At 39.6% G+C, this 16,325-nt stretch overlaps 1 protein-coding gene and 1 non-coding gene across 2 annotated transcripts in view; both read right to left on the reverse strand.

Annotated features, from left to right (window-relative positions):
• RORB (RAR related orphan receptor B) overlaps positions 1 to 16,325 on the reverse strand; it is a 210,976-nt gene that overhangs the window by 93,514 nt on the left and 101,137 nt on the right. The gene's annotated exons all lie outside the window — the stretch shown is intronic.
• On the reverse strand, positions 8,882 to 8,951 carry LOC138989032 (small nucleolar RNA U2-30). Its single transcript, XR_011465277.1, has one exon. It is a non-coding gene; the product is annotated as a small nucleolar RNA U2-30 (small nucleolar RNA).

The following is a 16,325-nucleotide window of genomic DNA, read 5'->3' on the forward strand; positions in this document are numbered from 1 at the left end:
ATCAGTCCTTCCAATGAACACTCAGGACTGATCTCCTTTAGGACGGACTGGTTGGATCTCCTTGCAGTCCAAGGGACTCTCAAGAGTCTTCAACACCACAGTTCAAAAACATCAATTCTTCAGTGCTCAGCCTTCTTTATAGTTCAACTCTCACATCCATGCATGACTGTTGAAAAGGCATGACATAGCCTTGACTAGATGGACTTTTGTTGGCAAAGTAATGTCTCTGTTTTTTAATATGCTGTCTAGGTTGGTCATAACTTTCCTTCCAAGGGGTAAGCATCTTTTAATTTCATGGTTGCAGTCACCATCTGCAGTGATTTTGGAGCTCAAAAAAAATAAAGTCAGCCACTGTTTCCACTGTTTCCCCATCTATTTGCCATGAAGTGATGGGACCAGATGCCATGATCTTAGTTTTCTGAATGTTGAGTTTTAAGCCAACTTTTTCACTCTCCTCCTTCACTTTAATCAAGAGGCTCTTAGTTCTTCTTCACTTTCTGCCATAAGAGTGGTGTCATCTGCATATCTGAGGTTATTAATATTTCTCCTGCCAGTCTTGATTCCAGCTTGTGCTCCATTCAGCCCAGCATTTCTTATGACGTATTCTGCATGTAAGTTTAATAATCAGGGTGACAATATACAGCCTTGACGTACTCCTTTTACTATTTGAAATCAGTTTGTTGTTTCATGTCCAGTTCTAACTGTTGCTTCCTGACCTGCACACAGATTTATCAAGAGGAAGGTAAGATGGTCTGGTGTTCCCATCTCTTTCAGAATTTTCCACAGTTTATTGTGATCCACACAGTCAAAGGTTTTGGCATAGTCAATAAAGCAGAAATAAATGTTTTTCTGGATCTTTCTTGCTTTTTTGATGACCCAGTGGTGGTTGGCAATTTGATCTCTGGTTCCTCTGCCTTTTCTAAAACCAGCTTGAACATCTGGAGTTCACAGTTCATGTATTGCTGAAGCCTGGGTTGGAGAACTTTGAGCATGACTTTACTAGCATGTGAGATGAGTGCAATTGTGTGGTAGTTTGAGCCTTCTTTGGCATTGCCTTTCTTTGGGATTGGAACGAAAACTGACCTTTTCCAGTCCTGTGGCCACTGCTGAGTTTTCCAAATTTGCTGGCATATTGAGTGCAGCACTTTCACAGCATCATCTTTTTGGATTTGAAATAGCTCACTGGAATTCCATCACCTCCACTAGCTTTGTTTTTAGTGATGCTTCTGAAGGCCCACTGACTTCACATTCCAGGATATCTGGCTCTAGGTGAGTGATCACACTGTCGTGATTATCTGGTTCGTGATCTTTTTTGTACAGTTCTGTGTATTCTTGCCACCTCTTCTTAATATCTTCTGCTTCTGGTGGTAGAAGCAAGGTCCGATGCTGTAAAGAGCAATATTGCAAAGGGAACTTGGAATGTTAGGTCCATGAATCAAGGCAAATTGGAAGTGGTCAAATAGGAGATGGCAAGAGTGGATATCGACATTTTAGGAATCAGCAAAATAAAATGGACTGGAATGGGTGAATTTAACTCAGATGACCATTATATCTACTACTGTGGGCAAGAATCCCTTAGAAAAAATGGAGTAGCCATCCTAGTCAACAAAAGAGTCCAAAATACAGTACTTGGATGCAATCTCAAAAACGACAGAATGATCTCTGTTCGTTTCCAAGGCAAACCATTCAATATCATAATAATCCAAGTCTATGCCCCAACCACTAATGCTGAAGAATCTGAAGTTTAATGGTTCTATGAAGACCTACAAGACTTTTTAGAACTAACACCAAAAAAAGATGTCCTTTTCATTATACGGGACTGGAATGCAAAAGTAGGAAGTCAAGAAACACCTGAGAAATTTGGCCTTGGAGTACAGAATCAAGCAGGGCAAAGGCTAATAGAATTTTGCCAAGAGAACGCACTGGTCATAGCAAACACCCTCTTCCAACAACACAAGAGAAGACTCTACACATGGGCATCACCAGATGGCCAACACTGAAATCAGTTTGATTATATTCTTTGCAGCCAAAGATGGAGAAGCTCTATATAGTCAGCAAAAACAAGACCAGGAGCTGACTGTGGCTCAGATCATGAACTCCTTATTGCCAAATTCAGACTTAAGTTGAAGAAAGTAGGGAAAACCAGTAGACAATTCAGGTATGATCGAAATCAAATCCATTATGATTATACAGTGGAAGTGTAAATAGATTTAAGGGACTAGATTTGACAGAGTGCCTGATGAACTATGCAGGAAGGTTTGTGACATTGTACATGAGACAGGGATCAAGACCACCCAAGAAAAAGAAATGCAAAAAAGCAAAATGGCTGTCTGAGGAGGCATTACAAATAGCTGTGAAAAGCAAAGGAGAAAAGGAAAGATATACCTATTTGAATGAAGAGTTCCAAAGAATAGCAAGGAGAGATAAGAAAGCCTTCCTCTGTGATAAGTGCAAAGAAATAGAGGAAAATAATAAAATAGGAAAGATTAGATATCTCTTCAAGAAAATTAGAGATACCACGGAAACATTTCATGCAAAGATGAGCTATAGAGTCTAAAGGAGTCCTATTTTCCTCAGCTCTTCCTTGAGGTGGGGAGATGCTAAGAGAACAAGCATTTCTAATTTTGCAGCACTCTCCAGCAGAATGTTCTGTGATGATAGAAATATTCTATATCTGTACTGAACAATGGGCTTCTATGATGGCTTTACTGGTAAAGAATCCACCTGTAATGCAGCAGCAGCAGCAGCAGAAGATGCAGGTTTGATCCCTGGGTTAGGAAGATGCCCTGAAGGAGGAAGTGGAAACCCACTCCAGTATTCTTGCCTGGAAAATCCTTTGGACAGAGGCGCTTGGCAGGCTACAGTCTGTGGAGTCGCAGAGAGTCGGATACAACTGAGTGACTGAAAACCCACGCTCGTACTGAACAATATAGGCTTGAAATGTGACTAATGCAAATAAGAAAATAAGTTTTAAATTCTATTCAATTTTAATTACCTTGCATTTAAATTCATACAGCCTCATGTGGTTCTCTCACACACCTCTCTTACAAATAAGCATGGAGCTCAGTGACTGCAGGGACTGTTGACCTGAATCCAGAATGAGCTCAGGGTTAAGGTGGAGGCAGAATCTGATAGGTGACAATCTTGTCTTCTCCATGCCTGCTCTCTCAGGACAGAGAGGAGACAGATTCACTGAACTGCTGTGTGCTCTAAGCCCAGGATTAGGGTAACTCAAACAGCCTATAGCCTACTGTCAACTCATGACCCAGGACTTACTCTTCCAGGTCATAAGTAGAACCATGAATTCTGACAAGGAGGCCATGACACACAATAATCAAATTTTGCAATTAATAATTGCAAGGCCTTTGCCTCCTGAGTTATTACCTACAGTCAATTAAAATTTTTTTAATGGTGGAGGTTATCTGGCTGTACTTATGGTGACCTTTTTGGTTTGCTAATTCTTTTTCTTTGGAAAATCCTTTCTGGAACTGACAAATGTTTGTACTTTTGTCCTGGACCCTTTCTCTCACCACAGTTCTTGAGCAAATTACTATGATTTCCTTGACTTTGAAAATACAGATGTTTTCCATAATGACACAGAGAAAAAGGAAATGACTGGGTTTCAAGATACAAGGTGAAAAAAACCTTAGTGTCACAACTCTTATTACATAAAATGAGAGTGGATAAGAAGAAAAGTGACTTGTATTTTTTGTTTGGGTCACTACATCTTATACCTTACTTAAACCAACTCAAACCCAATGTTTCCTGGGATGTGAAGCATCTTTGATCATGTGACTGAAGAGCAATCTGTGGAGCTGGGATGTGGCTCCTGCTGGAATTTACCTGGCAAAGCAGAGGGACAGCATAGCTCCATGAGACCACTGGGTGTTATGAAAACATGCTTTGTAATTTTGGTGCACCAGAGGAGTAAGTGTGACCTTAAAACAACTCCATGTGCTAAATGTGATCCCCAGCTGCTTACTTTTCCCACAGAAAGGGAGACTTGTATGTAGCTTCAAATGTTAGAAGGTATATGATGACCATGCCATTTTCATTTATAAGTGGAACCAAAAAACAACATATTATGCACAGAGGGTATCACATAAACTGGCAAACTGGCAAAAAAAAAAAAAATTCTGACTTTAATGAAAGGAAAATGGTATAAAGCTGTTGTTTTCAATATGTCTACCTGAAACCTTCCTTAACAATATTCTCTTTCTACCTCATCCATCTAACCCTTTAATTGGCAGAGAGTAAAGTCTGATGGGAAAATAATGGTCTCTTAAATACCTGAGAATGAAAAGTAAATTAAGTTAGCACAGTGTAAAAGGCAAGTAATTACATAATGTCAATCCTATTTTATACTGTTTAGCCTTAAACAGCATATACAGAAAGGGCATGTTTAGAAGAGAGAAAATAAAACTACCTATTTAGATGATGAATGCCCTGCTTATTTTGAGCAATGAATGAGCTGCAGGACAGCTTTTTCAAATGAGCTGCCTGCACCCATGTCTTCTCTTTCTCCAGCCTGTCCTAATTTGCCCCAACTCATGACGGGATGATCTTCAGTATGAGCTCAGGATTGGTTTTTGGTTCACAGGTGTGTTTCCAAATTGGAAAACAACCTGACCACATATGGAACAGAAGAGAGTCACAGAGAACCTTGAGTTGCTGGGAGAGTGATCCACCTGGTGGGTGTCCCCAGCCTCTGGCTGTACCACAGCTAGCTTTGTGGCTTTGCATGTCTTTATTCTTATGCTTTGGTTTTATCAGCTACCAAAAAGGGACAGTCTCAGGGACTGGGTGTGTGGAATAATCAATGACAGCGACAGGGAAGTGTCATTAATAAAAAGGGGCAGGGTACTCCTATTGAGAAGGATGAGGGAACTTGCAAGGCTAAGTGGCACTTCAGGGATCAGTGGGCCAGTTTTCCTCACCAGATCCTCCATCTCTCCCTCCCATTCTTCCTTTCTTCTTTCCTTCCTCTCTCTCTCCCTCTTCTCGTCTTTTCTTCCTTTCCTTCCGAACAGAAGTACTGGTATTGTGTGTGTGTGTTTGTGTGTGCACACGCATGCTTGTGTTTTTTGCAAAAACTTCATAGAATGCAGAGATGTAAAGAAGAAAGTAAATATGCAAGTAATTCTATTTCCCAGAGGAGAAAAAACACTGTTGAATATTTAGTGTATTTTTTAAGAATTTTTCCTGACATAGTTCTGTTTCTCTCCCTTTCTCTTTCTAGTTTATGGGTGCAATAACATGATATAATACACATATTTGTACTAAATACACCAAATCAATATACTACTATATGTTGATTGTGTTTATAATTTCCATGATACTTTACAAACAGATATTCCAATTTTTCGGTGAGAATTAATTGTTGCATATTTTGTTTAACTAAAGCAGCTTCCCCCGCCCCCCGCCCAGATACCCCTATTTCTGAATATTCTTAAGGAGCAGACAAATAAGGGCCATGATTCTTCTGTTTGCAGCTTATTGGAGGCTTAATTGAAATAATGCTCAAGAACCTAGAAACAGGGGTTGAAATATGAGGAGTGTGCTGACAGCTCTGTGTCCTCAGATGTGATGGGAAATGCTGTGTATATTCACGAATGTACAAGCTTGTACAAACGTCTCATTCACGTAAAAGGCAGATAGTGGAAATTAGAGTCCATCAGAGGCAGTGTTCCTTATTTCAATTTATTAATATTATCCCAGGTAAGTTTGATCCTTTTGAAAACATATTAAAGCTGCCCATATCCCGAATTTTATAGCTTGAGCCTTTGCAAATTCCTCTAAAATGCTGGGCTGCTCTTTCAAGCACCCTGATTTTTCTTCCAGAGCCTCTCTGCATGGACAGCTTCCTACAATATGTTACATAATTTTCATTCTTCTTTTTCTGGCTATGCCAGGTGGCTTGCAGTATCTTAGTTTCCTGACTAGAGATTGAACCCTGGACCCCCAGTAATGAAAGTGTGAAGTCTGAGTCCTAACCACTGGACAGCCAGGGAATTTCTTTCATTTTTTTTTTTCAAATTGTGTTGGGAATATGATGTAACTTTCTGTGAAGACTGACTCCCTTTTAAGAATCAATTGCACTGGTATAACATTTCAAGGCCCAGGTCCTGTGAGGTGCATGGAAATGTAATAGCTATGAAAAAAAAAAAGACTCCAGACAGCAGAGCTTTTTGAGCTCTCGTGTCTATTTATACATCTCTGGTCCTCTCTTTATGGACAATCTATTGCTCTTCTGGCTGGATCAGTGCAATTTCCTGTAGCAATAGCATTGACTGCCCTGTCCCTTTACGTCTTCCATGGAGGACTTGGAAACCAGATAACCAGGCTTGCTAGAATTGTGTGTTGTTGTTGTTGTTCACAAAGTCGTATCCAACTCTTTGCGACCCCATGGACTGCAGCGTATCATGCTCTTCTGTCCTCCACTATCTTCCAGAGTTTGCTCAAATTCATGTGTGTACAGAATTGTATGTACAGTGGAATAAAATAGATAAATAAACATAGGTTCAGAATTAGGCCTACCCTGATTCTACATGGGAGAATTATGAGCTTTACTGATGAACTTGGTCACCGATTTTGACTATTTGGAAGTTCTTTTTTTTAATTAAAAAATTGAGTCATAGTTATGGTGCCTAATATATTCAATCAATAAATACATATTGAATTGAATTAAGCAAAGTTTCTGATGCATATCAGGAGAAATAACATTGCCAGATAGTTGACTTATGGATGAATGAAGGGCTATACTTGGTCACTGTAAGAAGCTGGCCAGACCTCTGAAGGGGTAGAAAACTGGTGTGACTATTGTCAGTTCAAGAATCAGTCTGTGCACACACACAAAACTTTCCTAAGGTTTGGCAAGCTCCTCACAGACTTGCCACTATAGCATCCCCCAGCTTCCTCTCTCTCTTCACCCCTCAACTGTGGATTTTGAACAGGCTCACCAGTGCCTCCTGTCATCATTTATAGGTTTTGAGACTTGGTCCTAACTATCGCTATACACCTGTGGTCTGGTTTCTCCAATTACAAACAGGTAGTATCTGCATTCCTCCTTGAAATCCTCCACTTTCACAGCCCTTAAGTCACCTATTCCTAGAGAATTTGTCCAATGAGTAGTGAGCTATGAATGTTTTCTTGACACCCTTGGCTGTTTCTTACTCTCCAGTTCTACAAATTCTACTGTAATGTCACAGGGATTCTCCAAAGACCCTGGGGTTGGAGGTGGCCAGTGTGAGCGACCTCCTAGGGCACTACTTCTTAAGCTTTAATGTTCACACAAATCACTTTTTAAAATACAGATTCTGGTTCAGTTGGTCTGGGGTGGGGCTTGAGAATCTTGAATAAATTTTTCTACTCTAGGTACTATGCTCTCTCTAGCAATAAAAGGAACCCTTGTCTTACTATTCCTAAAGTTTTGTGTTTCTTTTTATTTTCCAGGAATGTAGGAACACTGAAGCAGGAGATGGAAGGCTCCAGAGAAACTGAGTGGAGATGGTTATGGTCACTTCCTGAACTATCAAAATCTGGGCCATTGTAGATGGTCAGCCTCTTCCTATTTTGCAAAATCAAACAGAAAGCAAACCTAAAAAATGATACACTGTCAAATGAAAAAACCGACCATCATCTCTCTCTCTCTTCTCTCTCTCTCACATACCCCTCTCTAAGCATTAGAAATGATGAGAAACATATTTGGTTAAATACAGGAGTTAGGGTCTCTTCTACATTAATAAATGAAATGTATTTTATCTACTGGAATCTTGTGATGTAGACAATTTAATGTGAATACATTTGACTTCCAGCTGTCAGTGAATTTAGGTAAATCCGGCTTTGAGAAAAACATGCTTTATGTGAAAAACAATTTAAAATTCCATAAGAACATCTCTCTCTATCCTTTTTTTCTTTTATCTCAACCACAACACTTTTGGAAAGTAAGATGAATAATCAGACTAGCCATCAGGACTTTATGATCTAAGTCCACTTAGTATAGTATCCGCTATCCACATTAAATTTAGAATGCTTACAGCTTGGTTTTATGTTTTCATCATAAATCTAAAATTTCCCTTTTTTTGTACCTAGAGTGTGCGCAAGGTTTGTGTCCTCCCAAAACATCTTTTAAAGCAAAGGGACTTATTTTAAAAAGAGAATTAATGAGAAGAGCATGATGTTTTCCCCATTCAATAGACATTGACACACAATGGAAAGCCATTCATTCACATGCCTAGAGTATCATGGTCCCAACTGAAGATTTGAATATTTTTTTAAAGGCCTTATTGGGATAGTTAAATTTTAGAAGTCCAGCCTACATTAAAGTTCATTTTACAAGAGCTGAATACAGCTAGAAATTTCAGTGCTTTCTAGTGCTTGGTGGAAGGTGCCTTCATTGTTCCCTTCTTTCACTGCCATTCAGTTGGTGCTGGGATTTCTTTTAAAATACCCAAATCATGCAGAATAGGAAGCTTTCTAAAGTGAAATTACAATTAACTCCTGAAGGGCAATACTGTACTCTCCAAAATACCCTTTGGTGTCTGGTGAGGGACAGAATACAGAGATGGATGGGCCAGAGGTCTCACTCATATGACAGCAAACCGTGGACTGAGCTTACTGTGTGCAAATCTGTATGACTAGCATTTACAGGTGAGATTATGGAGGCTAAGAAAATTTCCCAGAGTCACATAACATGTAAGTGGTAGAATCAGGAATTGAGCTAAGATCGAGCTGAGGTTCAAGTGTCACAGTTATTGGACTAGAAGCAAATACTGTTATATATAACCGATAAAATATTTTATATTCCAGTTTAGGACTGGTGATTGATCCAAAAGTAATCAATCTATCAACAGCATATTTGTTTTTTTAAAAATTTAAATTCTGAGCTCAGATCAAGTATAGAAAGCTTCATAGCTATAAAGGTCAGTAGTAAAACATTTTCATCATTGCTCAGAACTGATCAGCCTTTCTTACACCCCCACCCACAGCCCACTGAGGTAGGTAATATTCATGTTACAGATGAGGAAACTGAGGCACAGAAAGAGTAAGTAACTTGCCTAAGGTCACATAGATAATAAGTGGAGGAGGTGGAATTTGAATCTAGGCAGTCTGACACAGAAGTCTATGTTCTTAGCAGTAACAGAAAGTCAGTCATTGTAATGAATGAGTAGCAAGTGTGCAAAGTGCAGAGAAGAACAGGGAGTGCATAGTAGGAGACCCACCCCGGCTTCTGGTTAGAAAATACTTCTCTGAGGAAGATGTGATGCTTGTAGAGATCCCCACCACCCCACCTGCAGCAGATCCTTGAGAGAGGAGAGAGTGGGATAGATAGGAAGGCATGTGAGAAGCCCCCCTGATGCCCCTGTCCTGTGGTTTCTTTCTTTCCTTTAAACTTTGGTTTAATGGACATGGAGATACAGAAGGAAAGCATGGAAAAGAAAACTAATATTTACTGAGTACTAGGCATTTTGCCGGAGAAGGCAATGGCACCCCACTCCAGTACTCTTGCCTGGAAAATCCCATGGACGGAGGAGCCTCATAGGCTCCAGGCCAGGGGTCGATAAGAGTCGGGCACGACTGAGTGACTTCACTTTCACTTTTCACTTTCATGCGTTGGAGAAGGAAATGGCAGCCCACTCCAGTATTCTTGCCTGGAGAATCCCAGGGACAGAGGAGCCTAGTGGGACACGATTGAAGCGACTTAGCAGCAGCAGCAGCAGCAGGCATTTTGCTAGATGCAGTCCATACAACAAATGATTTTTGATTATAACTAATGTCCTATGTGATAGATCTTGACAGCATTTAAAGAATGAAGAAGTCTGAAGCTCTCAAAGTGACTTGTCCAAAGTCCTAGAATATGTAGTTAACAAAATGAGGCTTTGAATCCAGTGCTTGTCTGGGCTTTATTACTGAGCTGAAGGGGACTCTGTTTTGAAAAAAAATGTAAGTCATGTTGAAAAAGGGGACCTCTGCAGTTATGTCCCAGTAATGGAAGAAACAGTAAAGAGACACACACAAAAAAACAGTTAAAATTAGGATTGCCAATTCATTCATCTACTACTGAAGTCCCCCACTTCCTTAATTTCACTTTTTGCCCTTCCTGTCTATTTTACAAAATTCAGTTCAGTTCAGTTGCTCAGTCATGTCTGACTCTTTGCGATCCCATGAATTGCAGCCCTCAGGTCTCCCTGGCCATCACTAACTCCTGGAGTCCACTCAGACTCACGTCCATCGAGTTGGTGATGCCATCCAGCCATCTCATCCTCTGTCGTCCCCTTCTCCTTCTGCCCGCAAACCCTCCCAAGCATCAGAGTCTTTTCCAATGAGTCAACTCTTCGCATGAGGTGGCCAAAGCAATGGAGTTTCAGCTTTAGCATCTCCTTCCAATGAATACCCAGGACTGATCTTCAGAATGGACTGATTGGATCTCCTTGCAGTCCAAGGGACTCTCAAGAGTCTTCTCCAACACCACAGTTCCAAAGCATCAATTCTTCGGCGCTCAGCCTTCTTCACAGAACAACTCTCACATCCATACCTGACCACTGGAAAAATCATAGCCTTGACTAGACGAACCTTTGTTGGCAAAGTAATGTCTCTGCTTTTGAATATGCTATCTAGGTTGGTCATAACTTTCCTTCCAAGGAGTAAGCGTCTTTTAATTTCATGGCTGCAGTCACCATCTGCAGTGATTTTGGAGCCCCCCAAAATAAAGTGATACTGTTTCCCCATCTATTTCCCATGAAGCGATGGGACCAGATGCCATGATCTTCGTTTTCTGAATGTTGAGCTTTAAGCCAACTTTCACTCTCCTCTTTCACTTTCATCAAGAGGCTTTTAGTTCCTCTTCACTTTCTGCCATAAGGGTGGTGTCATCTGCATATCTGAGATTATTGATATTTCTCCTGGCAATCTTGATTCCAGCTTGTGCTTCTTCCAGCCCAGTGTTTCTCATGATGTACTCTGCATATAAGTTTAATAAGCAGGGTGACAATATACAGCCTTGACATACTCCTTTTTTTTTTTTTACAACATTTTTTTAATTTTAGAAAATTACTAATTCCTTATACTGAGTCTGAGGGCAAATGATTCCAAGGAATATTCTGACCTCAAATATTAGCAATTTTTTAAAGGGATGTTTTTAGGAGCTCTATAGTGGAATGGTCAATGGGTTCTACCTGTGCTACTCTGTGAATGTTAATATTGTGTTTCATTTTGGAGAAAAATTATAGTCAGAATAATTTTTTGCTAAGCAGGTACATAGAGCCTTCATTTCTTTCTGAGTTCCTTGTTTAGAAAAAAAAAAAACAAACCTCATCTAATGGTCATTGCCAAATCCAAAGGAAAACAAGAAGAAATAGGAAACGTTAACAGTGAAAGCAGGCCAGAGAAATATGCAACTGTTTTCCTCAGAGGATTAAAAGGTATCTTGCTTTGAATCACTTTGTACCCATACAACAAGGTAATACATGTACTTTAGCTGACTAAACAAGATTCCATTGATAGCTTAAAAGCTCTGAGTGTTCTTATGTAATGAATATACTATTTCATGTACTAATGGTCCCAAAAGAATGAGAAATGTTTTTTTAATCTTTCCTTCAGAAGAAAAGTTAACTGAATGATGAATTAAGAGTATAATACCCTTGTTCTAAATCAAAGAATGTCCATCCATAATGAATGATGATCTGTAATAATATTACATTATATATAATGCATTTATTAGGATTAGAGGCAAATTCATTTCCATCACTAGCTTTGGCTCATAAAAGTATTACTTTATGTGAAGATAAAAAGTGGGTATTGATTTATTTTGAGGCAAATATCAAAATTTATTAACCTGAGTTTGCCAAGGTCAATATTTTCCTTATAGAGAAATATATCCATATGTTTATTGAGGCCCTGAATCAATTTTGTATTGTTGCACATATCAGGCCCTTTTAGAGTTGTAGAATAGCAAAGTCAGGTGGAGGCTTTATCCCAGTCCCTGATTTTCCAGGTGAATAAATTGATTCTCACTGAAAGGGAGGGACTTGTCCTAATTACCTCACTCACCCCACATCATGCTGGTGAGAAAGCATGCCTGCTTAGGCCTAGTGCCATATTTTTGCCACTGTATCCTCCTGCTTTCATTAGATATTTTGAAAGTGGTCTTCTAAATTCAAAGAAACCTTATTATAAATAAAATTCTGCAACATAGACTCCTGTAGCTCAGGAACCCTGGTGAAAAGGGAGAAATGATCAGAATCTTCTGACAGTTTATACAGAATTATATTAGAATGGCTTTTCAAAAAAGAAGACCCAGTGACTGAACAGGTTTATAATTCTAGCAGGAATGGCAACCAAAGTTTCATATCTCTATATACACACACATTTGGGGAGTGTCTTCCACACTAACTCTAGCCTTGGTCATGTGACGTGCTTTGGCTAATGGGTTAAGAGCAAATTTGACAGAAGCAGAGGCTTGACATGTGCTGGGACTTGCCCTCTGTTGCTGATTAGTAGGCTAGCCTACTGGAGGATGTCAGGCCAGCTGAGGTCCCCTTGACCACCCAACTCCCCAAACACCAGACAGGGAAGGCCATCCAGGACCATCCTTTCTCAGCTGAATTGTCAGTTGACTTTGAAGATCAGCTAAACTGGCTCAACAAAAGAACTGCCCAGCTGATCCACAGAATTACAATTAATAACACATATTTGTTTTTGAAAGCCCCTAAGTTTTGGGGCTTTCCTGGTGGCTCAGGGGTAAAGAACCCACCTGCCAATGCAAGAGACAAGGGTTTGATCCCTGGGTTAGGAAGATCCCCCAGGAAAGGAAATGGCCACCGACTCCAGTATTCTTCCCTGGGAAATCCCATGGCCAGAGGCTCCTGGAAGGCTACTGTCCATGGGGTTGCAAAAGATTCAGACATGACTGAGTGACTAGACAATAACAAAGTTGTTGGGCTAGTTTGTTAGGCCGTAAGGCTAACTGAGATACTTGGAGATCCATTGTGGAGTTAAATCAGATACGATTGAAAAACACAGAAAGCAACATAACATAAAATAGATAAGTGGTTCATTTCAAGTTCATCCAGGTAGTGTGGCAATACTTGAATCATTCAAAAAATAAAAACCAATCAAATTATTTCATTTTCAGAAGTGACAGATGGTCTCATATAATAGTAACTTTTAATATAGAATTTCATTTCTTCCACTGGGAAGTGGTCAGGAGAGCTGATATGAATTTTATCTGACTTGGGCATTAAAGTTCTGACCAGTGCAAACCCAAATCCTGAAACTGTCCATTCAGAGTACTGTGAGTCAACCGAGGCAAAATCCGCCTTCAATAATTTCACCTTTATTAATTTATAAGTATTCCTATCTTTCATTACACCACTGATAGCTTAGATGATGCTGTGGTTAATTTTATTGATGGGGAAAGTAAAACCCAAAGTTAAACAATCTGCTCTTCAAGGTATTACCAGCTAATGTTGGTATTAAGACAACGGACACGTCGGTTAGGAGTCGATGTCAGACAAGACTTTTGATACGGAGCAGAGGATAAAGAAACAGGACAATGCAGCTTCTCTGACATAGGTAAGAGAGGGGTATGTTGTTAATTTTATGATTAAACCAAAGTTAAAAATTGTGTTTAATTTGACCAATCTCCTGAGTGATGTTAGTACATATTATCAGGGTTTCTGTCACAATCTCTACTTCAATCTTAAAGCACATGGCAAAACATAAATAAAAAACATTTGCCAGATGCAGATAGATTTCAATTTTGCCCATGTGGAGTGGTATAACACAGAAGCAGAAATAAGTATTCCTAAAATAAAATATTATGAAAATGCATATGTAAATCATGCACACACACATACACATACAATTCTATTTTTCCAGAGTCAATAGTACAAATAAAAATAAGTTAAATGCATTTCTTTACAATATAAGTTACTTTATTAGTTCTAGAGTTTCATATGCCATTGGGATCTGTGGATCATTGACACTTTGATACATTATGGATATCTTCGGTGCTAATATCCTCTGTGGAAAAAGAGTGCTGTGTCTGTAATGAGTGAGGAGGGATGAGAATTTTGGAGGCAGTGAAAATACTCTATATGATATTATAGTGATGGATTCATGTCATTATACATTTATTCAAGCCAACACCGAGTGTGAACCCTACAGTAAACTATGCACTTTGGGTGATGTGTCACTGTGGGTTCATCCTTGGTAAAGTATGTACCATTCTGGTGAGTGATGCTGGTAATGAGGGAGGCTATGCATGCGTGCAGGCAAGAGGGCATTGGGGAAATCTCTGTACCTTCCCTTCAATTTTACTATAAACTGAAAATTGTTCTAAAAATAATTTTTTTAAAAAGGGTGAGGTGTAGATACTTTAAAAGAGTCAAATGCTCACAGACTTACATAGAGTGATAATATGCACAAACCTAAAAGAATTAGTTGAAAGCCAAATGTGAATAACTTCTAATGGGATTGGGGCAGAAGCAGTGACCGACAGGATAGTACCCACGAGGAGATTCTTCATAGTCTAGTGGCTAGGACAAACTAAGAGTTGTCTCTAGCTGTCAGCTGCACTCCGTCTAAGACAAAATTCAGAGAAAGGAGGAGGCTTACCAAGATTACTGAATAGCAAGAGATATTCAATTTCATAACCTCCCAATAATTTATAATTTTGCTTAAGAAAAATCCAAGAGCAGATACTTGCTTCTATTCTTTATGTTGTTGTCATTCAGTCACTCAGGCATGTCTAACTTTTTGCAACCCCAGGGACTGCATCACGCCAGCCTTCTCTGTCCTTTACCATTTCCCAGAGCTTGCTCAAACTCATGTTCATTGAGTCGACGATGCCATGCAACCATCTCATCCTCTGTAATCCCCTTTTCCTCCTGCCTTCAAGCTCTCTATAAAATGTGGTTATTCAACCTTTGAGGAATGCCATACACTGTTGTTTTTCATATATTACTCTTTTGTTCTCCTATATTTTTTGAAATTAGCCTAAGGAGAGTGGTTTCCAAAATTTGGACTAAAAAGACATTGGAGTAGGAAATAGCAACCCATTCCAGAAATCTTGCCTGGAAAATTCCATGGACAGAGGAACCTCATAGGCTACAGGTTCACCTGAGTCGGATACGACTGAACACACACACATACACACACGCACAGGTCAGGCAGGTTTTCAGATCATCTTAAGCTGTACTTCCAGAATCTGTTGATTGGGAGTAATCCCAGTTACAATACCCTAAATAAAGTATCTAAATGTATTGGGTTGGCCACAAAGTCTGCTCGAGTTTTCCATAAGACCTTATGGAAAAACCTGAATGAATTTTTTTGGCTAACCCAGTATCTGTATGAGATCATATTTATTCAGTCTTCAAGCAACACTTTGTGCATAAATAGATCGTATGGCTCTTCCGTTATTACCCCAGGGGTCTCTGGTTGGACCACCACATTAATGCTGAGATTGAGAGGGGCATGAGACCCTAGTTCACCAGGGCCCTGGGAGTATTGTCATTTTCAGCAAGAAGCACTTTTTTAAAAACCTTTTTATTCTTATTGGCGTATAGCTGAGTAACAATGTTGTGGTAGTTTCAGGTGAACAGTGAAGGGACTGAGCCACATACATACATGTATTCAACACAAAACACTTTATGTATGGTTGTTGCGTATGCAACAACCCAGCTTCACATCTACTGATAGCCAGTTCCAGTGCCAGAAGCTTTCGCCATTTACCCAGCGATCTCACTTTGAAGGCAGCCCCCAGGCTCGTTCCACTTCTGCTTCCCTTTTGTTTAAAGCTCCATTAGTTTGAAGGTCTGTGACAATAGTCACTGAAGAGTAAATTGAAACTGTTGCAGAGCATGTGTCTCCATTATCAATAAACAATGACTTTAAATGGAATAAAGTAATGTCTAGCCGAGTGTGTTCTTAATGCTATCCTCTGTGATACTGAGCTGACATGAAGAACAGTAGACACTTGAATCAATAGAAAACCTTTTCAATGCATTGAATGGCACCATGAAACTCCCAGACAGCTCTCTTTAGAGCCTAGCACACTGTGCTTCCTGGAGAAATAATAAGAAATCAACATTTAAGTGAGTGTTTACTTACATGCCAGTCATTATACTGAGTTAGTCACTGTTTCATTATCATCTCATTTATCCTCACAGCAACCTTATAAGTGGTTATATTTTCCTAATACCCATTTTGCATGAGGAAACTGAGGCATAGAGAAGAGAAATATCTTGCCTTGCCTAAGATCATGCAGCCAATACAACCCCAGACAGACTGGCTCCAAAGAAACTCTCCACCACTCCATCATACTG

The sequence above is a fragment of the Bos mutus genome, chromosome 8, assembly GCF_027580195.1.
Source record: "Bos mutus isolate GX-2022 chromosome 8, NWIPB_WYAK_1.1, whole genome shotgun sequence".
NCBI lineage: Eukaryota > Metazoa > Chordata > Mammalia > Artiodactyla > Bovidae > Bos > Bos mutus.